The sequence below is a fragment of the Acomys russatus genome, chromosome X, assembly GCF_903995435.1.
Source record: "Acomys russatus chromosome X, mAcoRus1.1, whole genome shotgun sequence".
Classification (NCBI taxonomy): domain Eukaryota; kingdom Metazoa; phylum Chordata; class Mammalia; order Rodentia; family Muridae; genus Acomys; species Acomys russatus.
Genome location: NC_067169.1, coordinates 93,459,823 through 93,471,579, shown reverse-complemented (window position 1 = coordinate 93,471,579; position 11,757 = coordinate 93,459,823).

Here is an 11,757-nt window from a genome sequence, read left to right as displayed (position 1 = left end):
TTTAGAGACTTTCCCCAGAACTATATACTTTGATGGATTAGGTCTTTTATTTTGGCAAGTGATACAATCTGCATGCTGAGTCTTACAGCCTGAATGCTACTTCTGTCATGGAGTCAGTGATGCTAAGGTCTGGAGACCTGGTAGGGCACGGAGTCCTGTTACAATAATCTGCTCACTGCATAGTGATATCATTGACCACTTGCTTAATCAATTGGGAGATGACTATTTGTCCTGGTTCTTGGCATTACTTGCTTGTGTGTAGCTCTTTGTAGAGGGTTGGAGTCTCTTGAGATTTCCCACTTTCACGTAACTATTATCTATCTGTTGGTGTCGTCCTCGTTCAGTAGCCATGTTGCTGAAACTTTGGAGTTTCCCTGATATTTTTAGGGGATGCAATGTGAGAGCAGACTTCTTGTTCCTCTGCATCTTACAATCTTGCTCCCCCACCACCATTTCCTTCATGCTCCCTGAGCCTTAAGTGCGTACGGATCAGTTCGGCTGGGTACCATAAAATTACTTGTTCCCTATGATGAATGCAGTACATATTTCCTTGGGTAGCCATATGAATAACATCATCAGTTTGATTTTCTGTGATGGGCTCTGTCTCTGGCAAAGATAGCTTTCTTCAATGAGGGGTGATAATTACACTTGCGTATGTAGGTATAAGGATAAATATTTACAATGCAGTTAAGATTATGCTAGTTTAGTAAAGTGGTAGATGTAGGTGCTCTGCAGAGATCAATGATCTCACTAGCCCTGCGTAATTAGCTGGGATTCTAGTACCAAGTATCAGTTCCCCCTTGTTGAGCAGGCCTTATTTTATGAGGATGGAATGAATAAAAGGATGAAAAAGTTGCAGGGAAGGCAGAAATCAAAATACACAAAGACGGGGCCTGGAGAGATAGCTCAGAGGTAAGGGCACTGAATGCTCCTCCAGAGGTCCAGAGTTCAATTCCCAGCAACTACATGGTGGCTCACAAGCATCGATAATGTGATCTGGTGCCCTCTTCTGGCCTTCAGGTGTATGTGCAAGCAGAGCACTGTATAATAAAGAAACCTTTTGGAGGGGGGGAAGCTGGGCAGTGGTGGCACACACCTTTAATCCCAGCACTCAGGAGGCAGAGGCAAGCGGATCTCTGTGAGTTCAAGGCCAGCCTGGTCTACAAAGTGAGTCCAGGACAGCCAAGGCTACTCAGAGAAACCCCGTCTCAAAAAAACAAAACAAAACAAAAACAAAAACAAAACAAAAAACAAAATACCTCGTGTGATGGCTAGTCTTTGTTGTCAACTTAACTACATTTGGAATGAATTAAAATTTAAATATGGAGGGGACACCATTGAGGTATTTTTGCTTAATCTGGAGTAGGAAGTTAGAGGAGACAGCAGGGTATGAAGGAATTAAGATACTGTTTTAGGATGTCTGCAAAAGATTTATTGAGGCTATACTGATTGCCACTGAGTTCTCTCCCACTTTGCTCTCAGAAGGAATTTTTCTATTTCTTCTTAATATTCTTCCTGTATTCCACTTCAAAAAAAAAAGTTGGGAGAATGGCTGAACAATTAGAAAAGTTGCAAGTGGAAATGGAGGGGTCTGAGAAACAAAATTTAGATGAAATAGAAACACCAAAAGGCTCTCTTTACACTTTCATTGTTTGTAAAGGATTGTAGAATTATCTGTGTAGCTGGAGGTTTTCTGAGTAGACGTTGAAGAGCTTCGAAAGCAAAAAGCACCAGAAAAAGGAGAGCAAAGGGATTCAGACCTGGTGACAGAGATCTTCCCACAGCTGGCTGTGGTGGCACACACCTTTAATCCCAGCACTCTACTCTGCAGGCAGAGGCAGGTGGGTCTCTGTGAGTTCGAGGTCAGCCTGGTCTGCAAAGGGAGTCCAGGACAGCCAAGGCTGCACAGAGAAACCCTGTCTTGAAAAACCAATTAATAGATAAATAAATAAATAAATAAGAAATAATAAATAAATAAAATAAGAGATCTTCTCAAAATTGCTCCCTGGGGCCTACACCACAGCACTTTCAGTTTCAAGTCCCCTTAATCTCTGGGCCAGGCAAGGAGGAGGATGCTATGCAGTGCAACAATGTTAAAGAGAAACAGCCCATTTCAAGACACAGAGTTCTTTTTTTTCTTTTTGGTTTTTGGTTTTTGGAGACAGGATTTCTCTGTGTAGCTCTGGCTGTCCTGGACTCATTTTTGTAGACCAGGCTGGCCTCGAACTCACAGTGATCCACCTGCCTCTGCCTCCTGAGTGCTGGGATTAAAGGCATGCGCCACCACACCCGGCTGACAGAGTTAATCTAGAGCCAAGTGCACCACCAGAGAAGTGGCCTGGGATTACGAAGTCATCATTGGTTTTCCCAGTAATTGTGAAACATGTGCCTGCTAATGGTGCTGATCATGAATGATTATCAAGATATAATACGGCAGCCAATAGAAATGATAGGTCTGAGGCATTTTGAAAAGGCTATTGTTTCCTATAAAATGCATTCCCCTCTTGTTAAACAAATATTAAGTCACTGGGTTACTCAAAATAGAATTATTCCCCAATATTGCAAGCAATTGGTGATAGCTGGGCCAGTCAGCAGTAACAATGGTTAACGTGGTGGAGGGAGGAAGCCTAGAATAGAAAACAACAAAATAGAGCAAAGGAAATAAATATGATTAAAGATAAATTGCTTGGTGAAGGGCTGTATTCTGACCTACAAGAACAAATTTGATTTGATGACGCCACTATAGAGCAATGTCATGTTGCATCTTTAAGAGCTTGGGCTATGGTTGAGGAGCCTGGGAGAAGATCCACCCCATTTACTAAGGTAATACAAGCCTCTGGAGACACCTTAACAGACTTCTTGCAGAGATGGGTTTCCTGTAAACAAAGCCATATCAGACCCTGATGCCAGACAGGTGTTGATAGAGACCTTAGCATTTGAGAATGCAAATACAGAATGTAAGAGAGGAATTATACTGTTAAAGACACAAGCAGCACCAATAGACAAATGGATAAGAGACACAACTGATGTTAGCTCTCATGAGGATCATGACAATATCATTAAACAAGATATAGCTTAACTGGTGCTTTAATTGCAGTGAATCTGGCCATTTGCAAAGAAATTGTAAGGCTAAAAGCCTCAGAGCTCAAGATGGCAGATAAGTTAACTCTGAGGAATAAGGTACTTTCAGTCCTAGAAATGAACCGGTCATTTCTAGTGGCAGTGGGTTCTCCTCGGAAAGAAAGCCTAGGCCCCAGGGTTTGTAGATGCTGTGCTAAAGAGCATTACTGGACAGGTGAATACAGGTCCAGGAAGGACATCCAAGGTAATCTCTTGCAGTCAAGAAGTGACTTTGGGAGCCCTAGCTGTAGGCTCAGCAGCAAAAAGTACAAGCCCTTTCAGACAAGAGCAGCCAAGAATCACAGGATTATAGAAAAAAACTACTGAATCACCAGGTTCTAGAAAAAAACTGCCGATCCAAAAGGTGTGTGGTTCATTGATAATGTCTCTAACAAGCAGGCAGAAAAAACACAGCTAAGTGTTGTTGACAAAATAATCACTAGCATTCGAGGTCCTTTGCCTTCAAGGACAATAGATATATAAGGACAAAAAGGATATATTATTGTATCTCCTTGAAAAGTTTTTTAAAGGGGGGAGATACAGGATGATAGGATAAAATGTGGACTATTGTACCTCCTTTTAGATTAAGAAAGCAACATGTCAAATAATTTTACATTGGCATGGATTATTATATTGATAGAAATTTAAGAATATTTTGTTCAAGTCTTGCTTAAGGTATTGTACATATACAACTAGTTTAAAATATAAAGCTCCAGGGCTGGAGAGATGGCTCAATGATTAAGAGTGCTACCTGCTCTTCCAGGGGTCATGAGTTCAATTCCCAGCAACCACATGGTGGCTCACAACCATCTATAATGTGATCTGATGCCCTCCTCTGGCTTGCAGGTGTACATGTAGACAGAACACTGCATACTAAATAAATAATTCTTTTTTAAGGCAAATATATATAAGGCATATAAAAGCTATTCTTGCAAACTGTTTAGGGTAGTTAGAAATACAAGTTGGTAGTTAGTCACCTATAAGTAATCTCACTTTTAGTCTTGTTAGGTACTAGTTTAATTAATGACAGAAATAAGCTTTATTTAGTCTCTTGTACATGTTTTCAAAGTTAAGCAGATAGTAAATAGCTAGAAACAAGCAATGTTTTGTCTATTCAAATATACTATAGGTAGGTAGATGGTCTTCAAACACTTCAGAGATCTACAGAATATGTAATTTAAGATGCTTTAATAATAAAAGGCTTTTCTGACAGAAACACATCTGCTCCTGGCAGCACCCCCAATCTACTTAAAAGATGATGGGCACTGAAGATTCTCCAAATGGAGTTTGCAAATATGGTAAAGGTGGCCTCTGAGCAAAAACAAAAACCCTGCCCTTACCACCACTGCTGATAGCCAGCTGTCCAAACTGTGGACAAGCAGGACACTGGGAAATTGACTGTCCAACTTTGCAAAGACAAGGTAGGCCTTTTTTTTTTTCTCAAAATTCTTGCTCCACAAAAAGTCTGTCAGATATTCTGGGCCTATGGGCTGAAGATTGGTTGCTCCAATGACACTTGCAGCAGGGGGCTTAGTGGAACTGGTCAGTTTCAGGGACTTTCTAGAGTCTTTGCATTGCTTACTTCCTGAGCTTAACCGAGCCACTCTGCAGTATGTAATGCTTCAACCTCCCCAAAGAACAGTCAGTCGTTCTCAAACTCCTAAATCTGTGTGTGTGTGTGTGTGTGTGTGTGTGTGTGTGTGAGAGAGAGAGAGAGAGAGAGAGAGAGAGAGAGAGAGAGAGAGAGAGAGAGGGAGGAGAGATTCATTCTATAAATTCAGTTATTCCAGAGAACCTTGATTAATACACCTGGTAATTGTTTTGCTATATATAGTATATGGCTCTCACGGGAGCATTGTCAGCCCAGGTCTAATTTGGATTTTTGAAGGCACGTAGACTTGCTGTGGTAATTATATATCAGGTCTAGCAGTAACTCATCACACTTTAGAAACTAACAAACTTGAGTGTGTATGCATCATCCCCTCTGAAATATAAGAGAAATGTCTAGGAAATGTCAAATGGAAAAGGTGAACCTTATATTGAATGTATTCTGTGGACAAACAATTGGTCAGAGGTCAAAGGCCCAAACCAGATGTGGAACTATGTGTTGTAGAGCAGGCTGCTCGGAGATTACAACCTTCCATTTCCAAGGGAAGCTCAAGAAGACACAGGATCTCCTAAAGCAATGGTTCTCAACCTGTGGGGCGCAACTCCTTCCAGGTTAAAAGACTTTTTCATCGGGGTCAGACATCAAATCTCCTGCATAGCAGATAGTTACATTGTGACTCATAACCATAACAAAATTACAGTTATTAACTAGAAAAAAAATTGTTTGGTTGGGGGTCACTACAACATGAGGAGCTGTATTAAAGGGTCATGGGTTTAGGAGTTTGAGAACCATTGTTCTGCGGGGAGGTTGACGCGTTGTGTACTACAGAGTAGCTCAGTTAAGCTCAGGAAGTAAGCAATGCAAAGACTCTAGGAAGTCCCTGAAACTGACCAGTTCCTCTAAGCCCCTCCCTGCCTGCACATTTTTGGTGAGGTAGTTGTCCTCCAGCTATTTCTGATACTGTAAGTAGCCATTCATCCATGTCCCTGTGAGTAACCCCAATAAAGTGCATTGGTTCACCAAGTTGGGCTTTGATGGTATGTTTACTGTTGTCTATTCCTTATCTTAGGCATGTAGGTGTTTGTTCATGTTTCCCTAGGAATAGTGCCATCCAACACAATGTACTTAGGGTGGTGTTGTTGTTGTTTGGTTGGTTTTGGTTTGGTTTGGTTTTTTTGCTTTTCCGAGACAGGGTTTCTCTATGTAGCCTGTCCTTGACTCGCTTTGTGGACCAGGCTGGCCTTGAACTCACAGCGATCCGCCTGCCTCTGCCTCCCAAGTGCTGAGATTACAGGCGTGAGCTACCACTGCCTTGCTAACACAAAGTACTTAGAATAAGCCTTTTGAGGATTTTTTTTCCCTTTTCTGATTTTGTTGGTTTGTTTTGAGATAAGACAACACTATGTAGCCCAAGCTGACCTGGAACTGACTATCTAGATCAGACTGGCCTCAAACTCAAAGATACCCACCTGCCTCTGCCTACCCAGTACTAGGATTAAAGGCATCAACAAGTACACATGACTGGGAATTTCCCCTTTTGTTGAAAATAGAGTCTTTTCTCACAGAATATATTCTGATTATAGTTTTCGGTCCCCTCCACTCCTCCCCAGTTTTTCCCACTTCCCCTCTCATCCAGATCCACCTTTTTCTGGCTCTCATCAGCAAAGAACAGGCTATTATGAGATAACAATAAGCTATAAGACAAAGCAAAAACCATCACCTCGAAGTTGGACAAGGCAGACTAACAGAAGGTAAAGAGCCCAGGAGAAAACACAAGTGTCAGAGACCTGCTCACTCACATACTCAGGAGTCCCATAAAATCAGTGACCTGAAAACCATAATATACACGCAGAGGGCTGAGTGCAGGCCCTGTGCTTTCTGCTTCAGTCTCTGTACGTTTATATGAGCCTTGCTCAGTTTATTTAGAGACTCTTGATCTCCTGGCGTCCTCCATCCCCTCTGGCTCTTATACTATTCCTGTCTGCTCTTCAGAGTAGGCTTCCCTGTGCTCTGAGGAAAGGGATTTGTCTAGCTGTAAGCTTCTGCACCTGTTCCAGTCTGCCACAGGAGGAAGCCTCTCTGTTGATGGTTGAATAAGGCACAGATCTACAAGTATAGCAGAATATCCTTAGGAGTCATATTATCACTACTTTTTTTTTTAAAGACCAGTAATATTTGGTTTTACCTTAGGTCTCTGGACTATCTAGTCTCTAGAAGGTTCTTGGTCACCTAAGTAGTGCCAGATATGATTTCCATTTTTTTTTTTTTTTTTTTGCAGTGGGCTTTAAGTCAAATCAGACATTGGTTGGTTACTTCTACAAGCTTTGTGCCACCATTGCCCTAGCATGTTTACCAGGCAGAACAGTATTGCAGGTCAAAGGTTTTATGGACAGACAGACTGGTGTGTACATTTATTGCCCTAGCATGTTTATCAGGCAGAACAGTGCTGTAGATCAAAGGTTTTATTGACAGACAGACTGGTGTTTACATTTACCTTTGGTAGCCTTCACAGTACTTTCCTGTATTAAAAAAAAAAACAACACTGGAACATGGGGGTAGATGTTCTATGTTGGTACCAACCCTACCACTCCGTGTTCAATGTGTGGTGTATATGTATTGTCTCCAGCAATAGGCCGTGCTTTCGGCTTGTGGAAAGCAACCTATTGCCTTGGCAACAGCCTGGATTGTTTGGGGATTTGCATAGGCCCCCTTAGGCCAACAACTCATTTGGATGTAACCCAGTCCAAAGGTCCAGGAAATTTTTAAAGAGCGTGTTCAATGGAGAAACTGAACTCTGGTGGATCACACCTATAATTACAGCACTCAAAAATCTGAGGAAGGAGGTTGCCATGAGTTTGAGGCCAACCTGAGCTACAGTGAGGCGTTGTCAAAACAACAACAACAACAACAAGAAATGGAAACAGAAAAGAGAAATAAAGAAAAATTAAAGAGCCAGCAAGATGGCTCATCAGGTAAAGGTGCTTGCTAACAAGCCTGAAAACCAGAGTTCAACCCCCAGGGTCCCTATGACAGAAGGAAAGCCAGCTCTGGTGAATGTCATCTTTTCTCTCCTCCCTCTGCCCCTCAGGAACACACACAGGGCGGGGGACAGAGAGCAGGGGTTTCATAACCCCTCAAAAATAGAGGTACAGGTTATGGAATGACTCAGAGTGGAAAACACTTATCACCATGCCTAAAGAACTGAGTTGAAGCCGGGCGTGGTGGCGCACGCCTTTAATCCCAGCACTCAGGAGGCAGAGGCAGGCGGATCACTGTGAGTTCGAGGCCAGCCTGGTCTACAAAGTGAGTCCAGGATGGCCAAGGCTACACAGAGAAACCTTGTCTCGAAAAACCAAAAAACAAAAAACAACAACAACAACAAAAGAACTGAGTTCAATCCAGAAACACACATCATGGAAGGAGAGAGCAGATTCTGGTGAGGTGTCATTTAGCCTTACAGGTGTCCTCTCTCTGTCTCTCTGTCTCTGTCTCTGTCTCTGTCTCTGTCTCTGTCTCTCTCTTTTACACACACACACACACACACACACACACAAAGCAAGCAACAAATCATCTTCAAAGGCACAGTACATATGTAGCGCACAAATATATATTCATATAAGCACTCATACATTTAAATAATAATAAATAAAACAAACATTTTTAATCTTCAGGAAAAAAATTACAATATAGATTTTAGCCACAGAGGCTTAGGGAGGAAAGACACTTGGAAAAATCAGACATAAGCAAGTGTGGATATAGACTTCTCAGAAGAGAGTCATGCTTGGCTTAAAAAAAAAAAAACAATAGGCACATATAGGATTTTGGTGCTGGTGCTGGTGGTGGTCATCGTGGTATAGAGGCATGGGCCCCAGGGATTAAAGGCAGATTACATTTCTCAAATTACATCTCTATACTTTGAAAACAATCACTCTTCAGTTTTTTACATTGTTCAAAGAGTGTGTTTTGGAAGAAGTTTAAACGGTTCAAAGATACAAAGGCATTGCCAAAAAGAATGGATGAGAGACGTATCGAAACTTGAATTACATGTCACGGTGGGTTTAAGTAGGCACCCGTTGTCTCTGTACGCAAATTTCCCTATTGGTAGTCTTGACATTGTCTGGCTTTCTGATCCCATTCGCTGGAATGACAAAAGCTGGATTGCAGGATGAAGGGGCTCCATCCTCCGCCCATGTTTCCTCAACTTCCTATCTTTTTATTCTGCTTCAGAACCTCATAGCCTATACTCTGCTTTTAAGTTAGTTCCTTCAACATAATAAATTTATTGCTTTAAAAAACCTCATTGGGCTGGGCGGTGGTGGCTCACGCCTTTAATCTCAGCACTTGGGAGGCAGAGACAGGTGGATCTCTGTGAGTTTGAGGCCTGGTGTACAGAGGGAGTTCCAGGACAGCCAGGGTTGTTATACAGAGAAACTCTGTCTTGAAAAACAAAAAATAAAATAAACCTCATTGATATCTTTAAAAAAAAAATAAAACTAGGTATTTATTTATTTATTTTTGGTTTTTCAAGACAGGGTTTCTCTGTGTAGCCCTGGCTGTCCTGGAACGGGCTCTGTAGATCAAGCTGGCCTAGAATTCACAGAGTTCCACCTCCCTCTGCCTCCCTACTGCTAGGTTTAATTTGCTTGCATCACCACTAACTGGCTTGAGACAACATTTATTAATATTTATTTTGTTTTATAAATACCTAGTTTAAAAAATGCTTGTTTCAGAGCTTGTTTTTTTTCCCCACATAAATTACAAGGCTACAAAGAAAGACCAAAGTTTCATTATCTGGCCAACTTCAGATAAAGGTCATCCTTTGTAGCAACAAAATTCTAAGGATTTTTAAAAAAGGATTTGTTTATTATGTATACAATGTTCTGCCTGCATGTGTGCCTACCTGCCAGAAAATGGCACCAGATCCAATTATAGATGGTTATGTGGTTTCTGGGAATTGAACTCAGGACCTCTGGAAGAGCAGTCAGTGCTCTTAACCTCTGAGCCATCTCTCCAGCCTCCCAAAATTCTAAGGTTTTATGTTCTCAGGTTAGTGACGAATACAGGTGATGGAAATGTTCTCTCTAGACCTTGTTCTTTCTTCAGTTGTAACACACCATGGTTATTTTCAATCATGGTGCTAAGAATTGCCTGCACCTCAGGAAGGAACCTGTTGCACCAAGGTGGGTCGGTGCCTTGTCTTCTTTGGACACCAACAAACTGAACCAGAGACTCCCCATCATCTCAAGCAGATGTACCAACAAAATGCTTTATTCTTTCCTTCCCTTCTTCCCTCCCTCCCTCCTTCCACAGAAAACATCTTGTTGGAGAGCTCCGTTTGGCCTAGAATTCATGACCCTCCTGATTCAGGTTCCCAAAAGCAGGGACTACAGGAACACACCACTACAGCCAGCTAATAGTTCATTTGACTGCTCAAATTTACAGCATGTATCGCCGTTCGCTGCTACAACATAGTACTTCATTCTGTGGCTGTATCACATCTTGGTTGTCCATTCATCTGCTAATGGGTATTTGAATTGTATAAGGGGTAATTTACAGTCCAGTTCGACCTTCTTAAAGTCAAGAGAGTAGCGAACAAAAATCAAGTTGGGTATTTTTGTTAGTTCACAAGCAGATCCGCTAGCCTGCCTCCAGGCTGCTTTGCAACCTCAGACATCATTGCCTGCCGCCAGATGTGTGCCAGATGCACTTCAGCTGTGCAGCAGATATAAAAGGGCCAACCTGCACCTCCTCTCTTTCCCTACCCCCTATCTTTGCATAGGCTTTCTCTCTCCTTCACTGTGACTGAGGCATTATCCCCTCCCCCCATCTCTCGCTCTCTCCCACTGTCTCTCTGTCTCTATCTACCTTCATGGCCCTCTCAGCCCTAAGTCCTTTTCCCTTTCCTTGTCCTAAATAAATTTCTCCATATCAGATCTGTCGTGTCTTTATATATATGTTTTTAATGATAACAATTTTCTTTTTTCCTTCCTGCTGAATACTAATACTGGGAGGGAATTCTTTCTTTCTTTCTTTCTTTCTTCTTCTTCTTCTTTTTTTTTTTTTTTTTTTTTTTTTTTTTTTTTTTTTGGTTTTTTTTTTTTTTTTTTTGGAGACAGGGTTTCTGGAGCCCTGGCTGTCCTGGACTCGCTTTGTAGACCAGGCTGGCCTTGAACTCACAGAAATCTGCCTGCCTCTGCCTCTGTAGTACTGGGATTAAAGGTGTGTGCCACACACCCGGCTTCCCAGGAGAGAATTCTTTTTTTTTTAATCTTCTTTTATTTTTTAATTTATTATTTCTACAGTGTTCTGCCTGCATGAATGCCTACACACCAGAAGAAGGCACCAGATCTCATTATAGATGGCTATGAGTCACTACGTGATTGCTGGGAATTGAACAGCTAGTGTTTTTAACCTCTGAGCCATCTCCTCCAGCCCTGGATAGAATTCTTTAATTAGAAAAAGAAAGGTGGTGAAAATAAATTTCATACATTCTATTTATAACTCTTTGAAATTAGTAGCTTGTGTGTTTCTTGGGTATCTGTCAATCCTAATGCCTCTGAAAGCCTACTTCAGTTTTCAAAAGCTTTTATTTATCTATTGATTGATTGCTTGGTTGGTTGCTTTATACAGGGTTCCACTATCTAGCACTAACTTGCCTGGAACTTGAACACTTTGAGTTTGTTGTGATCCTCCTCCCTCAGGCTCCCCAGTGCTGGGATTACCGGCACATGGTTTTTCGAGACAGGGTTTCTCTGTGTAGCCTGGCTGTTCTGGACTAGCTTTGTAGACCAGGCTCGAACTCACAGCGATCCACCTGCTTCGCCTCCCGGGTGCTGGGATTAAAAGCGTGCGCCACCGGGCCGGCGGGAGAAGAAAAGCTAAACTTTTAAGATTAAACGATCACACATACTTAAAATCTTTATGAGACAGATGTATGATTCCCACATTTCTAAACCTAAGCGGGTAGCTAACCGCTTTGCATGCAGGGAGTTGTAGTCCAGCAACGAGTAATTTCTAGACAAGATGGC